This window comes from Panthera pardus, unplaced genomic scaffold (assembly GCF_024362965.1).
Source record: "Panthera pardus isolate Hobbes unplaced genomic scaffold, ASM2436296v1 HiC_scaffold_6, whole genome shotgun sequence".
NCBI classification, from domain to species: Eukaryota; Metazoa; Chordata; class Mammalia; order Carnivora; family Felidae; genus Panthera; species Panthera pardus.
This window is the reverse complement of record NW_026526991.1, coordinates 125,876,402-125,896,235: the sequence shown is the minus strand read 5'-3', so window position 1 is coordinate 125,896,235 and position 19,834 is coordinate 125,876,402. Positions and strand designations below refer to the sequence as shown.

General features: G+C 43.7%; 1 long non-coding RNA gene across 1 annotated transcript; it reads left to right on the top strand.

The window, feature by feature from the left end:
• The first annotated feature begins 127 nt into the window (after window positions 1-127).
• LOC128774924 (uncharacterized) lies at window positions 128-5,158 on the top strand. Its single transcript, XR_008419445.1, has 2 exons — window positions 128-209; window positions 1,069-5,158. It is a non-coding gene; the product is annotated as an uncharacterized LOC128774924 (long non-coding RNA).
• The last annotated feature ends 14,676 nt before the right edge of the window (window positions 5,159-19,834 follow it).

The following is a 19,834-nucleotide window of genomic DNA, read 5'->3' as shown; positions in this document are numbered from 1 at the left end:
AGGAAGGGGAGCCGCTCTGGCATCTCACTGCAGCATCTGCTCCGCGCATCCCACTCAGAGAGAGTTTGGCATTACTCTGACAATGTGGGATTTTTTTTTTCTCAGCCTCTCTCTCTCTCTCTCTCTCTCTCTCTCTCTCTCTCTCTCTCTTTTCCCCCTCTGCACATGGATGAACAGTGAGATCGTGAACACTCCCTTGCCGAGCCCAGGTGATGGCAGCTCTCTCGTTGGACACACCTGGCGGGGGGAGGGGGAGGGAGACAGATGTGCAATGGCCTCGGGGACTCGAAGGTCACACCTAAGCCCCCTGTGTCCCCGCGGGGAGCTGCGCCACTTGGAGGGTGGAGGTGAGGGTTGAAAAGAGGATGGCTCCGTTGACAGTATTTCTCTGCTGGCTCACCCACAATCAGCCGGTGCTTCAGGTGTTTTTCAAAATGCCACTTTTAACATAAGAAGGGCCCTTTAGAATTTTCCAGATGGTTTTCTTTTGTAACCTTATGGTTTCCCTCGCCAGTCTTCTAAAATGAAACAAGATGCCACCCAGAGAACAGGAAGGTGTGTTGAAAAGCCCAAGGGCTGTTTTGAATGATTATGAATGAATAGGCCCACCACACAATGGGGTGGGGGTGGGGGTGGGTTCTTTTAACAAATGCGCGGACCCCGTGTCCTCTGCTTACAGGATTGCAGTTCTAGCTACCTTTCAGGAGATCCTGCCATTGGATCTGAAGTTGCATGTACTTGCACTACATGCACGAGAGATAATGACTTGTCGGATGTCTTTAAAGGTCTTAAAGCAAGCAGCCTTTACAAAAGTGCTGGGCAAGATCTTTTGCTGAGATATGGAAAGTGTCCTGTAAGCTCCAGGCACAGTTCCTGCATGTACACTGAGGCATGGGGAAAAGAGGTAACATGGGAGAGCAGAAGGAAAAGCCTGGATTTGTAATATTAATGTAAAACCCCCAGAGTAGGTATTAGGCAAGTTATCCCACTAACAAATACAGAAGGCACACGAGAACGGCCTTAAATAAACAAGCAGAATTGATTTGTAAATCATACTTTTGCATTCAGGACCCATGGATGTCAATCAAACGTGGATGGCATTTGCTTGTCAATACGGGGATGATGGCTGGGAAGATAGTGACTTATTACATCAGGGTGAGAATCTGAAATGAGCAAGAACAAACAACACCACAGCAAGCGAACAGTAACCTCCCGGTGGCCTGGGATCCTGTCTGCGGCTACCATAGCCCCGAGCGTCTCCTTTTCTGTTCCTTCCGCCTACCTTCCACAGCACCCCGGTTTAGTTCTTTCCTTCCTTCTTCTCGGTTTCAAAACAAAGTAAGGTCAAATGAGCAGGCGGAAGACAACACCGATTCATTGATTCTTTTAAGAGAAATGTCAGGAGCTCCTTCAGGCCTTTCCTGGGAGAATCAACAGCGAGGCGCAGGCCCGCCGGGCCCAGCCCAGCCTAGGTCTCCAGGTTTTCTCTCCCTCTGGCTGCTGAGGGAGCCGCTGCTCTTGCTACTGGACAAGAGTCCTTCCCACTCCTCAAACCTTTAACTTTTATTTTCAGGTAGTGGTTTTAGAAACGTGTGTCTATGTCTGGGGCATAATTATACGTGTATTTCAGAATACTTTTATTCACACGAGGAACCTTATTTTCATATATTTGAGCAGCGGACACATAGCAAATTCTCCACTGACCACAATGCCTATTTTCCTAACACACGATCTGGGTTGCTTCTCAAAAGTCACCTTTCTTTTAGGGGACGAGATAGTAAAGGGTGGTAACAGCGATGAAGGTTAATGCATTAATCAAACTCTTTTCCAATGCACCAAGTTATCAACATTCAGAAGACTTCTTTATTGCTAAAGAGAGTCCAGGTGGGGGACAGAGGGGGGAGTTTTTAAAAGGTAGAGTTGAATAAATAAATTCTCATTGAAAATCTCAAGATACATGGCATTTTCCGCTGGAGACTGCCCACCTTACAGAGGAACCCAGTGAGGATGCCATGAAATGGTAGGGTTGGAATGAATGCGGGCAAGCGAGTCCACACCAGCTCACTTTTGCAGATGTTGTAAGGGCGGGACACAGCTGGGAGCAGAATCGGGGCCGTCCAGTGTGCGTGCTGGTACCCTTTCCTCTACATTGCACTGACGGACCTATGGTACCGTTCTGTTCATGGAGGCTCTTCTCCTTCTCCTTCCTTTAATGCCAAAGCGCAGCTTGGCTTCGTGAGCGAGGGCACTGGCATCTTAAAGTTCCACTGAGGTTTGGAAAGGTGCTCTGTAGTCCTCCTTCACGAAGAAGGCAACGTTGGCCAGGCCACATGGCTGAGCCATTTTCCTGTTGAGTGCACAAACCCGGGTGGCCCACGGACATTTGGCTTTTCAGCGAAGTAAGTTTAAATTATTGGTCTCCTTCCTTTTCTCTAGAAGCGTCCCACCATGTGCTTTGGGAGAAGCTTCTTGTTGTTGTTCAGGGATGACTGGGTAGTAGGTGAACTAATGGCAGCTTGCAGCCACTTTCCACCACTTGAATTTCTGAGAAGGTTCTCTGGAAAGTTACTCACGCTTCAGCCCTTATTCTGACAGTTTGAATAAGCCATCTGATATGGCATATTACTCATCATCTCTATATGTATATAATAATAGAAAATGTGTCAATTAAAAAAAAATATTTGGTTCTCTTCAGTCATCATCAGAGAAGCAAGTTATCGCTCAGAGTTGATGTTAATCTTGGAGATGAGCCCTGGGAATCTAATTTTCCCAGTCATTTCTCAAGGAAACGCAAGGCTCCGTATTCCCGTTCCTTCTACACCTGGGACTTTGTGACCGTTCGGATTAGAAAGTTAAATGCAGAAACCCAAGATCCAGGTTGGATGATGGTGCTGTGATTTTCATCTTCCCCACATCATCTCTGTCTCTTTCGGAGAACCCAGCAGATCCCGAGCACGCGACTCCCACACAGATGTGCAGGGACATCATTAATCTTTATTGAGCGCCCACTGGCAGCACAGCCCTACACTGGGCTCTTACAAGGCAAACAAATCTTTAGTCATGAGAATGATTTCCAAATGCAGCCACACTTAAACAGAAATAGCATTTATAAGGAGAAAATAAAAGGAGTTAGCAAACCCAAGGACTATCTACAGAAATAGAGATTTTAAAAGTCTGAAAAAAAATCAGACTGGGATCAGCTATTTACCTTTGATTTCTGGGGCTCCAAATTGTATTTCAGGACATATACTCCTTTGGCTGAGGAATTCGAGATTTCTAGAAAGGGTCTGCTTGGAGTAATGGAAGGAAGTAGTAGTATATCCTTATGGCTTTGGAATCAGATGAGTCTTAATTTGGATCCAGTTTCTTCATTTACTAGCTATGAAAGTTACTTAATCTCCCTGAGGCTTAATTCCCTTTTCTCTAAAATGGGAATAACACTAACACCTAAATCGTAGGGTTGTGGTGAAGACGCAAGTTACTGCATCAATTACAGTGCTACCCAACTCATGACCAGGGCCCAGTAAATGTCAGTTTTCATGTTTATCTGTTGTAGGACTGCTGAGTAGAACATGTGCATACGGGCTGGACGGTAGGACACAGGTTTCGTAAAGGAAGCTAAAGGGTCAGACTTAAGACACATGCCATCAAATGGATACTAAGTATCACAGACTTGGACAAAACTAGATAGAACACACAAGTTTTCCAGGAGAGGTGCCTGTGTGTCATATTATATAATATGAAATGAAGTGAGACGAAACTCAAAACAACGCTCACCTTCACCTTTCTCCAAAATAAGAAAAAAAAAAACTTTCATAGCAAGATAATTTGAATTCACTGCAGTTTCACAGACCAAGATGTCGGATTTAAAACCTACTAGGAAGCGTTAAAACGTGCCCCCCCACCCCGTTCCTGGAAAGTTCCCCAAATCAACAGGTTGCAAATGTATACAAAAATCATTGAGATAGTTACTCAGGAACTGTTCCCGTGGATGACGATTCTTGAAAAAGTTAACATATATCAGAGAGGGCTGCTTTGTATAGTTAGCCAGAAGAGTAATCACTCTGAAGGAAATAAGTCATAACCACATGCAGTAGGGAATTTTCAACAAAAAACTCTCCATGGAGGATAGTGAGTTGGAAAGCTGGCTTGACAGGTCTATTGCCAGAAAACTATTGAATAGCCAGCTGGAAAATTATTGAACAGCACATTACATAAGACTTGGTATAATGCATGGCTTCAAGTTGGTCTCAAATTCTTGTCATATCAATCAATGCAAGGATGAAATCTCTAGTATGGATATGCTATTTTATACTTGCTTTCCACGGGTGGAATGTTCAGGCCCTAAGACCCTATTTGATGTAGAACTGAAGGGAAAGTTACCAACAACGAAATCTCAGGGGTCAGCAAGTCCTCCCAAGTGATGGTCATGATAACTCAGCCATACGAGGAAGATGGGCGAGTTCCAGAAACTACTGCCATTAGACTATAGGGAATTTCAAGCAGAAGATATATCATAGAAACACAGCTGTGAAGCCTTCTAGCAGACAAGGTCAATTGGTCAGGTCAGACTGGTTAATCAGGCAGGTAGCGATAAGAACTGTGGTAGTCTTATTGTTTTAAAAATCAAAAGCATCATGAATCCTGGCAGAGGTTACAGAGAACCACCAACAGAGCCAGACCCTGCCAAGAGCAGCTGCTATTCTAGAATCTGACTCTAAGAGAAATTGGGCTGGGGTCGACAGAAACATCAGATGAAGGTACATTCAGCCCCACTGCTATATGAGAGTACCCCCAGAGAAACTCACTTTCAAATGTGAACAATCTGTCCTGTGGAAAAAAAATACTGCATTCCTTGGGTATTTGTAGATGAATAGACATATCAGCTTTTCCCTAATTCGGGCAACCTCTTGGGAATAGTCTTGAACTATATAAAAATAGATACAGTTTAAAACCATAATCCTAAGAATAAATTGTAATTTAGATCTGTAATAAGCTGGAGGGGAAAAAATTAACTATCGTAGGGAGTTGTATGTTCAATATAAGTAGTTGTATATTTCAGTGTTTCCCATTGAAAGTAGTTGCAACAATTCATAATTTAATTACTTTATATTTGGCTCTGGAAAGTGGAAAATGTAGTAAAAGGTGGTGCTACTTAGATGAGGGTTTGATGTTTTTCTTTTGCCTGGACAGTCCAAGATACAAGAGGTAATCTTTCCACTCATCAATATCCACAAAGGTCTATGGTTTCGCTCAGGCCTTCTAAGACTCATCAGCACATAAAAATATTCCGAGTGTGAGCTGCTCCACAGATGGTAATCATTCTGGGTATTTTAGCCTTTTATTGTCTGCTGCTGCCTTGTTTGGACCATTCTAGCAAGCTAGCAAATTCACCGGGGCAGGAAACAGAAGCAAAATGATTCATTTTATTACCAATGGCTGCTTTCATAAAAGAAAGTTCAAAACTATTTGCTAAATTGAGGATTACTCGAGCATGTCTATTATCCAATAGTTGCCATCATGCATTTATATGTGTGTGTATTTGCAATCATATGTATAGTTTTATACATATGATTTATACATATACATATTTATACATATACATTTATACATATACATTTACTCTTAAGGGTTTGTTAAACCTTAGTAGTTGGATAATGAGAGCCAGATGTGGTCTACCCATGATGGCTTCTCTTAGTTAAAGCCCCATAACGTGATTTCGGCACCCCGGAAAGTACGAACATTTGTTCTAGCATTACACAGACCACTGGTTGGCCCTCTTTGCCCATTTCCCTGAGGGCTAAGGGTGACATGGTCCTTTTTACAAAAGGCCTTGAGTAGAAAAAAGAAAAAAAAAAATTAGGATTTAATTAAAAGGAATTTTAGACATGTGGTTCTCAGATATAATCACGCATCAGGTCTAAACTACATAATTAACTTTTCCTTCAGAAATTCAGAACAAGCACAGAAGGCCCAAATCTAATGTTTTATCCAGTTTTGACTCTACTAGTTAGAATGAATTTGTTAGATAAGTCACTTCTATTATCTTCTCATTAACGTGTTCCATTTAATTCAACTGAACTGAGTTAAAACCTGCAAGAAAAGAACTGGGCTTTGCTACACATCTGCTCCTCCTGAAGCCTCTCCCATGACCGGACCCCTCTCACGCTCCCATTTGCAAAGACCTGCCTCCAGCACCTGCTCAGGGTGGTTCACCATTCTGCCCAGAAATAGCAACACCCTTAGTGTCCGCATGGCCAGAAAGTCCAGGTACTTAAGCTTGGAATGCTGGGCTCTTCAGAAATTGCCCCAAGGCCTCTTTACCTGGCCAGCCTTGATTTTCATACCCAGCTCCCTCTTTATCCATTTTCTGGTTTTCAGTTAATCATGCCAGAAGTGGTCTTGTCATTGCCTTCTCCTCTACTCTGGCAACCAATCTCCTCCCTCTTCTCTTTCCTCCTTCTGCTATTATCCCTCTTTCAGCCCCACCCCACCCATCTGCTAAAACCACGTCCTTCATCCCTTCTCCTACTGGCTCCCTCCCTGCACCCCCTTGCCACTCCCTGCCTCCTTGGTTCTTCCAGAGCCTGTGGCTTGTCCTGGTTCACAGCACTTCCCTCCCACTGCTTTGTTGGTGGTGGTGCCGGAAGGGGCGGGGGGGGGGGGGGGTTGTGCCCTCTGTCCCCCTTCTGTTACTGTCAGAAATACTAGCAGTTTTCATCTTCCAGCCCTACGCCACCCCCAAGCACCAAAGACATGTTGATTAGGGGCCAAATGCGTTGTTTGTTGATTGGAATTGTTAAATCACGACTGGACAGTATAGTTTTCAAAAGAAATTGTTAAGGTTTAAGAAATCTGGGTGTGGTCTGGCCCCTGGGTGGCTCAGACGGTTAAGCATCTGACTTCGGCTTAGGTGATGATCTCACGTTTCATGGGTTCGAGGCCTGTGCCCCGCGTCCAGCTCTGTGCTGGCAGCTCAGAGCCTGGATCCTGCTTCCAATTCTGTGTACCTCTCTCTCTCTCTCTGCCCCCTCCCGCTTGTACTCTATCTCTCTCTCTCAAAAATAAATAACCATTAAAAAAAAAAAAAGAAATCTGGATGTAGTGAATATGCCTGGACTGGAAATTAGATATTTCCAAGGACTAGACTTCCCTAAAAAACTGGAAACCCTTCACCTGCCAAAAGTATTAGTTTAAGAAGCAGATTAGTATCAAATCTTTATAAAATCAGCAAAATTAGGAGCTGAGAAATATCCTGTACAAGATCGGAGGTAGAGATGTATGAGGGCCTTAGATGTCAGACCTAGTATGTGTTTACCTCGCAAGGAGAGATGTGTGCAGGGTTGGCTATGATAGTGGAAAACGACGATTAAATTTGTTTAATGACTGTATTTTCCAAATGCCTCATACTGTGTGCATGGTGGGGAGCAAAAATTCAACTGTGATTACTGAAAGAGAATATGAATTTCTCAGGGATTTTGGCCCAAGAGGATGGCCATACGAAGCACCTAAACTACAGGCCCCAGGGGGTCTGCTATGGGTTTCTCTGCCCATTTCTTTAAGATTCATGCCAAGGTATTCTGCCTATAGTCTATCTGCTGTTAAGAACTAGAGGCAAGATATTTCTTCTAAAATACAGAATGATAGGGGCGCCTGGGTGGCTCAGTTGGTTAAGCGTCTGACTCTTGACTTTGGTTCAGGTCGTGATCTCACAGTTCACGAGTTTGAGCCCTGCATTGGGCTTTGCACTGACAGTGCAGAGCCTGCTTGGGATTCTGTTTTCCTCTCTCTCTGCCCTTCCCCGACCTGCTCTCTCTCTCTCTCTCTCTCTCTCTCTCTCAAAATAAATAAAAAGTAAACTTAAAAAAAATAAAATAAAGTAACATACAGAATGATCATATTAATTCTTCTAAACTTCACCTAGTTCCAAAGAAGTATTGAAGTTTCTAAAGAGAAAAACACAAAGACATGTAAAACAGCTCCCAAAAATCAAAATAAGAGAACTATAGCTAGGTGACTGAAAGAAAGGCTGGGGACAAGGGAGAAAGATTTGCCACAGAAGTGTTACATCACGGGTGGTGGCTGCTGTATAGAAAATACTTCTGGGTTCCCCAGTAGCCAAGGCAAAAAGGAAAACGTTGCGGATTATCTTCATCTCATGATTTATGAAAAAAAACATTCCAACATTCAGGAGAAAGAGATTATTCTTATTATAAAATTCTAAGAATTTAGTGAGCGAGAAGTATGGAACTGTATCATGAATAACAGTCAAAAGCAGCTTCACAGAAAATGAAGAAATGTTCCCCAGTGGCAAACTAAAGAAGCCCAAATCTAATGCAGCTTACCAACCCTAGTACATCTGGAGATTCATTCAAAGAAAGCTGACAGCTCAACAAGAGGCAAACAAGACTCCCCGAAAACACACAATTAGCAAGAACAGAATTATATGGGATCAAGGGCAGAGGGTGCGGTTTAAACCCGAATGGGCCACGGCTCATTTTCAAATAAAAATCAGAAGTGTGGTAAATGCTATCATCGGAGTGACGAAGCTCGGCGGAAACAAATGCAAATAAATTCCACATTTCTGTTTCTTTTTAGTATGTAATTTGAAAAGATCAGTCAAATGTGACTAGCTACAGAAAAAAGAAAAGTTAAACCATTTGGCAGATTTGTTCCCAAGTCATGCCTACAATATTTGCACCCGTACATTACTACAGATAGAAAAGCGTTACTACTCACATTATAAAAACACAATGTTGGGCAGATAGGAAGTGAAATAAATCACACCCAATTCTCCAGTTTTGAAACCAAAATGAATGCATATCCTGCCTGATGACAATATTCATAAACACCAGGAACTATTCATATAAGAGATTACTGACCCCATGCGCCCCTGTGATGTAACAGCAAGCTACTTACGGCAGGTACAAAAATCACTTTTCTCTCTTCACATTCAACTGGTTACTTACAATTAAGACTCTTTATTTCAACCCTAGTAACACCTTAATTAAGTCTATACTAAGTCATTGGATATTTAGTCACAGACGAGTGTACCTAAGGTGAAAACATCCCAATACTCCTGAGGCAGCTGATGAATTTTCTGAAGATTGTAGAGCATGCAGAATAGTAGGAATTTTAATGGTTTTCAGCTCCTCTTAGATCTACATGCAAATATAGAAATATGTATTGTGAAATGCAAATGAACTTGAAATGGGTTCAGTGGATGGTAATGCCATCCCCATGATGGGCACATTCATACTCAGGACCAGAAACCACTCAACAGGTAACAGTTTCCCATCAGCAAAAGATAAAAGGCAAACTGCTCTTACAAAGCGATAAACAGTACATAATACAAAGGGGAAAAATAAATACTCTTTCATGACACAAAAGGGAACGGAGCCAGGGAGATAAAAATGCAAGAATAAATATAGGTGGTTTAAACTAGTAAAGGAGAATCTGAATGAGAGAGAAAAAGGACGTGCTGCTTTTCTTTCTTTGAGGATGTTACATCCAAGCTTTCTCTGAATAACTCAAGTTTCAAACATGGCAGCACGTTTTAGTTCAGCGTTTACGTTTCATCGCAGACAAGGACAGATTTTGAAGCACCGTGAGTGTTTCTAAAGAATTGGAATCCCTTTGAAATGACAATTACACTATTTATCGGTGCAATTGGAAATAAGCAATAGGGAGGAAGGAGAGGAACAGTGAAGATTCACCATATAGGTGACTGCCATTCCCTCTGACCAACTCAAAATCGACTGACATCCTTACTCGGTGCTCTGATGGCATGGTAAACCGTGGTCCTTCATAGTCATCAGGACTTGATGGATGTGCACTATGGATGGAGAGCTGGGAGCAGAGCAACTCCAAATTAAAATCTTCACTGTTTTGTTGGCCTGGAGATTCATTTTTGCTGTCATCCCCTCAATACACGCCTCCTTTTGTTTTCTGATTATTAATTTTGGAATCATTAGTGATTTAATTTTTTAACCACAAATGCAATCATTTTAATGATTCATTTGAGTAACATTTTTTAATTGGAAGCAGGAGAGAGTTTAATCTAAACTGAGTTCTCTGAAATGAAGTGGCCTCTTTATGGAAGCTAGCATATTTTAAAAGGATTTGAAGTCTTTGCGTGGAATTTAACTGCAATCATAGAACTCAGTGTTATGGGATGGTTAGTGCACACGTACACCGACTTACATAAAATGTACAAGATTCAAGTTGGAAAACTCTTTCAGGGTGAACTATTCACGAAAGTGGAAAATTACAGGGTTTCCCTCACTAACAAAACTGTTGGTTTCACCAAGATGTCATTATAGCTGATCCTGGTGACCATACCTGGTTAAAGTAAACGAGGTAGTTGCTTTGGAAGGGAGGGCCTTGGGTTTGAGAGTTTCTTGTTTACTGTGTGTAATTTTTCATAGTGATGAAGCAGCAAAAGAATAAAAATATTTATAAAGGTTGGGCAACTATGGGGCAAAGAATCCAGCGAAACTCTCAGTTCCCAAATTACTGTTTTGTATAAAACGAGTTTCTATTAGGGGACTAGGTATATTTTTAACTGAACATATCTTATCCCCTTTTATATGTCCCATAGTCTCTATACCAGCACCTGTGCACCAAGGAAGCCCTCAATAAATGTTTGTCAAAATAGGTAAAGAGAACGAACATGTTTGCTGCGTGCACCGTACAAAAAATAAAGATCAGAGCATACACAACACTTACTACGCAATGGAAGGTTCTAGATCAACCACTAAAGAGCTACCATATTTATCTTAGTTAACAGTGCCCTGATTGAGAGGGCAGCTCCACTCACAGCGACTCCTTGCTCTTTGGTGTCGTGGGAAAGACACTGGGGTGGACATCACATGTCCATTCAGCACCTGTTTGTCCTTCAGCACCCTGTTGCTGTCTCTTTGTCAGCCTCATTTGGCTGAGTAGACTTTTTTTTTTTTAATTTACTTATTTATTTTGAGAAAGACAGAGACAGAACAAGTGGAGGGGCAGGGAGAGAGGGAGAGAGAGAATCCCAAACAGGCTCCGCAGTGTCAGCACAGAGCCCGACGTGGGGCTCAAATTCACAAAACCGTTGAGATCATGACCTGAGCCAAAACCAAGAGCTGGATGCTTCACCGACTGAGCCACCCAGGCGCCCTATCTGAGTAGATTCTTGTCTGAAAATGGGCCACTCAGTTTCTCTTTCCTGATTTTTGAGTAGAAAGAGGTGGAAACTGACAGCTCCGTAGAGGAAAGGCCTGCAAAAGCGTCACTGCCCCAGTGTTTGGAGTGGCCTTTGGTTCTCCAACTGTCCTTCTGATCCTGTAGGATATTTGCTATTTCCCAGGAAGACCCACCACCACCTTCCCATCCCATTTTTTTTTAATTTTTTTTTTAACGTTTATTCATTTTTGAGACAGAGAGAGACAGAGCATGAACAGGGGAGGAGCAGAGAGAGAGGGAGACACAGAATCTGAAACAGGCTCCAGGCTCTGAGCTGTCAGCACAGAGCCCGACGTGGGGCTCAAACTCATGGACCGTGAGATCATGACCTGAGCCGAAGTCGGATGCTTAACCGACCAAGCCACCCAGGCACCCCGACCCATCCCATTTTTTTAAAACTTATTCTACCAACAGTGGATTTCTGTTGCTTATGCCGGAGAGAACCTTACTAAACACAACAGGTTGGCCTTTAAGGAAGGGTTAAGCGTTCTTCTATACCAGCACTGTCCACTACGATGTTCTGTGATAACGGAGATGTTCTATGTGGTACTAGGTGGTCACTCGTCACATGTGGCTATTGAGCACTTGAACTGTGGCTAGTGCTAGAGAAACTGAATTTTTTAATTTTATTTAATTTTAAGTGAGTTAAGTTTAAATAAGCACAGGTGATGCGTGGCTAGGTGTTGGATGGGGCAGCACGATGAGGGTGATTGGAATCCTTTTTCTTCGTTTACGGAGAGAACAAGAGGAATGGACTTCAGCTGAAGCAAGAAGGCTAAGCATTGGCTGTGAGCAAACCGTGAGAAAAAGATGAGTTTTTGGAACTCTCTGGCATGCTCAGAAGCCGCCAGCAGAATGGAATGGGGCATTAGGGTGCTAGGCTGCTGTAACAAAGTACCACAGCCTGGGGGGTCTTAAACAACAGAAACTTTTTTGTCTTACTGTTCTGGAGGCTGAAGTCCAAGATCAAAGTGTCTATAGGATTGTTTCTTCTGAGGCCTCTCTTTTTGGCTTATGGATGGCCATCTTCTTGCTGTGTCCACACATGGTCTTCCCTCCCACACGTGTCTGCTTCCTCATCTCTTCCTCATAAGGACACCAGTCATATTGGTTTAGGATCCACCCCAATGACCTCATTTTACCTTAATTACCTCTTTAAACACCCTGTCTTCAAATACCAGCATATTCTGAGGTAGTTGGGAGTTAGGACTTCAGTGTATGAGTTTTGGGGGGACACAATCCTGCCCATAACTAATGGTCTAGGGGTGGACATACCTGAGAGACAAAGGCATGATGGACATCCCAACCTCTGGCATGGCCAAGAACTAGCCATCCCTTGAGCCTGGAGGCCTGCTCAGTATTTCCAGTCCAAGTTTGACTGCCTTTTCTGCATTTTAGTTGCAGCACGAGATGAACTATAGATATGGGCATAGCTCTACTCCAGGTAACCATTTCCAGGGAGTTTACAGAGTATGACTTATTTCACATAACTAAGAGATTTGAACGCTGATTTTGAGTCACTGGATTCTTCCTCTACAATTATCTCTAATTTTGAGTTTTTCTTCCACCAAGTGCTATCTGAACAACTCTTTAGGACCACACGCCAGGACCCTCCTAAATAGCTTTCTGCATGATCCCCTGGCCTCAATCCAGCCTGTCCCAGTCCTCATTCATTCTACTTAACTAAGTTTAGAGTCTTCTTCCCAAGAGACCATGTTCATTGTTCTTCTCATTTCCTGGAATCTTCCAAGGACTCTCAGCCTAGTGGTCTTAAGCAAAATCCCGAATTCCTAACCTCAAGCAAAGTGTAATTTATTACCTCACTAAACCTTACAGATGACTTTAATTTCTACTGCTACCGAGAAAAAAAAAACAAAAACAAAACAACGACAACAACAAAACTCCTCTGAGTCCCCCTTGATTTCCTCACTTCCCGCTGATATAGCTAATATACACTCCATGCCCAAGCCCTCTGTTACCTTACTTGGAATGTCTTCAAAGGCCTTACTATTCATTAAATTAGAACTTTGATTCAAATTTTACTTCTTCAGAAATGTCTTCCCTGTCTAAAATAGTGTTCCCTCCATCCACCAAAAGTCTGTAACCCTGCTTTGATTTTCCTTATGGTGCTGTTAGGGGCTGAACTGTGTGTCTTCCCACCCCAAGTTTATACGTTGAAGTCTTAACCCCCCGAAGACTGCAGGTCATTACTGTATTTAGCATAGGATGGGGTGGGCTCTACGCCAATGTGACTGATATCCTTATAAGAGGAGATTAAGACAGAGGGAAGATGCAGTAAAAACAGGGAGAAGTCGGCCATCTGCAAGACAAGAGGAGAGGGCTGGGATCGGTCCTCCCCTCATGACTCTCAAATGAAACCAACTCTACCAACACCTTGATCTCAGATTGCCAGCCTCCAGAAACTGTCAGAAAATTCATTTCTGTTTTTGAAGCCACTCAGTGTGTGGTACTTTGTAATAGTAGGCCTAGCAGACTAATAAAGGTGTGTATATCACAACATTTTTGTTTTTGTTGTCTATTTCTCCCCCACTAGGAAGTCAAGTCCGTAAGGGCAGAAACTTAATTTTGTTCATGGCTATCTCCCCATATGTAGAGCAGTGCCTGGTGCATAGTAGGTGTTCAATACGTCGAGTCTGGAATACCAGTCTGTAAGCATGGCTCCCTCCATCTCTGCCTAATTTTGTGGCTTAGCAAAGGAAACCCATTTAACTGCAGATAACATCTACATTCCTCCATCCAGCCTTCACGGGTAGTAAAGGCAGCACTCTGCAGGCTTTCTGTTGTTTCTCAGTGGGTTTCAAACTTGGACAAGGAGGGGGCAGCTAGCTACTTGTAGCCTCACTCCCTGAGGACCTGAAGTATCTTGCAAATGGCAGGTACTGGACAAATATTTCACCCAAAGATGCCCTATCTGCATGTTGCCCGACAGTTGCCATCCATGCATATTTTCGTTCCGAGCTTCTAGAGGGCAGAGGTTGTCTTCGGTGGTGCCTGCAAGTCTGTCCCTCTGCTTTAGTGGCTCCATAAGTCATGGTGAACGGATGACCGTTATGCACATTCTGTGGAGCCCTGGGGGAACATCAGTGCGGCTCCCAACGACTCCCCTTCCCTGAGGTTTTTCTCACTTCCCCACCCTTCATCTCGCTCCCACGACGGACAGAACACAGAGATGAAAGTTGTGAGTGTGCACTGTGAGCCTCTCTCCTCTTCCCCTTGGCCACAGATACTGGACCAGACACAGATACCGTGCCGCTAAAATGACTTCAGCCAGGAATGCGGATTGAGACGGAGACTCATGACAGCCTCTACTGACTGTAACACTTAAGCGTTTTGTGTACTTGGGTGACGGAAGGAAGCTGATGGGTGTTCACTTTGTGGCACAGAAGAGGAAAGGCAGTTCACGGAGGAAGCGATGGGAGTCTGCAGTCAGGCAGAGAGGAGCAGTGACAGGGAGCCCTGAGAGCTTTCCAGGAGCGTCCTAAAGCCACCTTCCACTTCTGCCCTTCACTTCCATGGCACCCCTGCGTCCCAACATCAATTCCCTCTTGTTTGCCTAAGATAGTTTGAGTTTGTTTCTCTTGTTTGCAAAACAAAACAAAGAGAAAACAAAACAAAACAAATAAAACCCCCAACCCATTAACTCATTCACCCCTGTGATGATTTTTGGAAAATAAAAAAGGAGGGCGTCATTCCCTACAGGAAAAGAGACATAAAATTCCCTGGCCCCCTCCCCTACCTCTCAAATCTCCCATTAAAACCCATTTCCTTTGGGGAAAGAGAAGAGCCCTTGCCATGCATCAGCTAATGTACAGCGTTGGACAGCATTCTTTGCAATTCTTTCCAAATGGAAGAAAGTACACCTGTGCTCCAAAATCTACCAGGAACACTCAAATGTTTTTAAATCTATCTTTTTCTAAATTGCCTCATAAATCCGCACTGTTCTCAGGATCACCTTTCTCCACTACGCCAGCTGAGATCAACTCAGGTGGTCACCCTAACAGTTCCAAGATGTTAAAACTTAAATGCTAAACAAAGCTCTTCACGGGAAGAAGGCGTTCTTTTTTCTTGTCCTTGTGTTTACATGTCCTTGTGTTTACAGCCACACCGTTCAAGAGAAAATCTTAGCGGGGGTGGGGTGGGGGGGGGAGCGGGTAAACGCTTGTGTATGAAAATTAAATCCACATGGGGCCGAAAGGACCCAATTGTTGGAATCATCTTCAAGGACCCCCACTCATCTTCGTTTGTATCTTATCGATAACCAGCTAGGAGGCGGCTGCGGTTGATCAGGTCAGAAGGTGGCTTGGACCAGGTGGCCTCAGAGGAAAATGGTGGTAAGTGGTCAGTGAGGGCTCACTGAGAACAAGAACCCCGGGGGGTTCCGCAGAAAAGAAACAAACAGATCACAGACAGAGAAATAAAACGTAACACGCAAGGATACATTCTGTGAAGAAAATAAAAAGCAGGGGGATGGGACAGTGCCCTGTGGGTTACCTTGGGTGAGTAGTCAGGAAGGACCTCCCTGAGGAGGTGATCTGTAAACTGAGAGCTGCAAAACCAGGTAAGGAAAAAGAAGAACCCAGACTGGGGAAACAATAAGCAAAAGACCCTCAATTATGAACAAGATTGACAGGCTCCAGAACCACAAGGGAGGTCGGTGTGGCTGGAAGACAGTGAAGCTAGGGGCAGAGGTGTTCAGAGACACAGAAAGGGGGCAGGCCTTCGAGGTCTCTGGTAATGTGCAGCCAGTTGAGGGGTCTTTTTAAGTTTTATTTATTTTTATTTTATTTTATTTTATTTTATTTTATTTTATTTTATTTTATTTTATTTTATTTTATGTTTGTTATTTATTTATTTTTATTTTTAAAATGTTTTTGTTTATTTTTGAGAGACAGAGACAGCGTGAGCAGGGGAGGGGCAGAGAGAGAGGGAGACACAGAATCCGCAGCAGGCTCCGGGCTCCGAGCTGTCAGCACAGAGCCCGACGCGGGGGTCGAACTCACGAACTGTGAGAGCACGACCGGAGGCCGAAGTCGGACGCTCATCTGACAGAGCCACCCAGGAGCCCCTTGAGGGGTCTTTTTAAAAATGTTTATGTAGGATGTGTCCTTAAAAAACCACCAGGTGTTTTTTTTTTTTTTAAATTTTAAGAGCAGTTTTAGGTTTACCGAAACATAAAACAGAGAGTTCCTAAGTAGCCCCCTCCCTGCCACATACAGTTTCTCCTATTATTAACATTTGCTGCAACCAATGAACCAATGCTGACTATTAACTAAAGTCCCCAGTTTACATTAGGGTTCAGTCTTTCATTCAAGGGGTCTTAACCTAGGCAGGGGGTGGAGTCGAATTCACAACTCTGGAAGAGTCAGGCTCACAGCTTTGGTGGAATTTCTTCCTGGCCCCAAATTCCTATGAAGTCCTCACTCCTCGTGCCTCAGAATGTGACTGTATTGGGAGAAAGGGTCTTTAAAGAGGCAACTAAAGTAGGCCACCAGGTGGCCCAGTCGGTTGAGCATCCGACCTCAGCTCAGGTCATGATCTCGTGGTTCGTGAGTTCGAGCCCCGCGTCGGGCTCTCTGCTGTCAGCCTGACAGAGGGGAGCACGCTTCGGATCCTCTGCCCCGCTCTCTCTCTCTCTTTTTCTCTGCCCCTCCCCTGCTTATGCTTTAAAAAAAAAATTAAAAACAATAAAAGAAAGAGGCAATTAAAGTAAAGTGAGGTCACTGGGCTGGGTGCTAATGCAATATAACTACCGTAGTGTCCTTGTAAGAAGAGGAGCTTAGGACATGGGCACACACAGGGGGACGACCACGAGAGGACACGGGGAGAAGACGGCCATCCGCAAGCCGAGAGAGGCCTCCAAAGAAACAACCCTGTCCACACCTTGTGCTTGGACTTCCGGCCTCCAGAACCGGGAGACAGTAGACTTCCGCCGCGCAAGCCCCCCAGATCTGCGGCACTTTCTTAAGGCAGCCCCAGCAAACTAATACGGCTGTGAAGACCCCCAGTGGAAAAACCTACTGGGTTTCATCCAACCACGTATTTTCCAACGTTTTAAACCAGAGCACTGGCCACTGACGCTCCACACACTGGCATTTTGGAGGTCACACTTTGGGGCACACTGAACCAGAATATAAACTTCACGAGGGAGAGGACTTTGTTCTCAACCCTGCTGGGTCCCCAGCGCCTGAAATCGTGTCTGGAATTCAGCACATGCTTGTGGAATAAACGCACTCAGCGTGTGACTTTCTGCTGTTCCATGTGTGTATATCGCTTGTCCAGGTTCTACTCTTGACAAAGCTTGACAGCACGTGCCCTCAGGTTAAAGCTGAGCATGACTTCAGAGCTTTCCTCTGAAGTTCCTACAGGGAACACCGTATCAACCCAGTCCCATATTAGTGCCTGTATCTTCCAAAGGACTGAAGAATGCCACACACTCCCTGATGCTTCCTTTTCATCGAAAACTTTATCATCTTGATTTTTTCTCTAATGCTAAACAGCATTAAACACACACGATACACACACACACACACACACACACACACACACACACACACACACCCCTAAGTAAAAGGAACAGCCATAAGCAAACAGGAGTTTTTCTTCACCATTCTGACCAGAGAAGTCTCTAGGGACACCTGGTTTCTAGGTGTCCAAAACCCAAACCAGCTTAACTGTATTCTCTGGAGGTCTGCTGAATGCTGGTCCAGCAGAAATACTCTATTCCTAGAAATCAAGTCTACATAGTATCAAATGAAAATTAAAGCTGGTCATCTTTGTTTAAGATGTAGATCTATGAAATATTGAAGCATAACAACCATAGCTGTTCTGGGGATTAAATGAGGTTATTTATAGTAGTCTATGGTAGTCGCAACTATAGCGGTCCTGTGGTACTAGGATTATTATTTTTTTAATGTTTATTTTTGAGAGAGAGAGAGAGAGAGAGAGAGAGAGAGAGAATCTCAAGCAGACTCTGCACTGTCAGCACAGAGCCCAAGGTGGGGCTTGAGCTCATGAAACTGTGAGATCATGACTTGGGCCGAAGTCAGATATTTACCTAACTGAGCCACCCAGGCACCCCTAGGATTACTGTGAAAGAAGGAACAGAGGCTCATTTTAGCAGCTGAAGTAAAATGGTGTGTACCATAAAGACATATACAAACCACTGAAAAGTAAGATCTCCTCAAAGACTGGCTTATTTTCTAGTGTCTATGTTCTCTCTTAAGCATCCACTCTTGTTTTCCTGATGTTTTTCTGTGAGTGGGCTCCATTCTCCTCTGTGTCCTAGATGATCCTTCTCAGATTATGTGTTCTCAGATTCTGGAGGGACCGAGTCTTTTTGCTTGACTACAGTCACTTTGGGCAGAGTCCCTTGTAGGACACCACCTCAAGTCATTAAACGGACTCATGGACAGGCTGCCCAAGACCATCTCTCAGGGCTCAGGAGGTTATGCACAGCGATTCTGGGGCTGCCCATGGGCCAGATTCTGCTTTTTCAGAAGGAGCTACACTTGGAATGTCCGTGACCATGATGGACTTGTCCACAATGCCTCACTTTCGTAACCCATTCACTTGAATCCTGGTTGCCACCGAAGCTCTATTTCAAGGCTCGCCATCTGAAATGGTTTATAAGCGTTGGATAGAAGCTTAAGACCACAATGATAGTCTCTTCGCTGGTTGCTTTCGTATCTATGAACTTTAATTTACTTTGCAAATTGTATTTCATTTGCGCATAGCTAGTATATGCAAAACCCAATCTTGTTTAAAAACTTCAAACGCATCTTAACATGGATGTAACATCTTGAGAGTCATTTTTCAATATGTATCTTAACTTGTAAACAGAAGCTTGGTAGCAAATATAAAATGTGACAGGGAATACATGGTTAAAACACTGCCAGGTAAATAATGTTTTAAGAAACTGACGATGAAAACTGACGTGTCTGTTTCTCTTGCCACATAAGCGAGGACATGACACAGTTTCCAGCAACAGTGAGCATAACTCTGCCCCTCCACGGCCCTTGTGACTGAAAAAGGACACGCTGTCGTTATACCTCAGACAAATGCCCCCGTCCCAGTCCCTTGGCTTTATTTGAAGGTAGGTAAGGGATGAAAGAGTGTCTCCTGAAAATCAAATTCTAAAGGCTCCAAACACCATCTCAAAGAACCTAATTTATTTTCCAGCAACCTCTCGTAAACCCTGGGGGGCTACATGGATCTCAGTGAAAAAGAAAGTTACTGTACAAGCCAAAGCTTTGTAAAATTATAAAGACATTTAGTCACTTAGTCATTAAAAAACATTAGATAGTACTTTATAGATACATAAATATCTTCCATGAAATCTTCTTGGTTATTGGAAAGGAAAGAAGCGCCAAACCTGAAAATGGCAGCTTCCCCCAAATGCGTGAACGGGGAGAAAAGCGGATGTGTTTCTCACAGCCTTTGTGGATCCTGTTTTCACTGGGAAAAGGCTGGCCTGTTTCTTCTTTCACTACACACTGAGCAGCACTGCAGCCAGATTTCTTTCAGACGATTGAGGGAGACTGGTGAGAAGCAAAGTATGCGTTTTCCAGCCATTTGGTTGGCACCCTGCTTT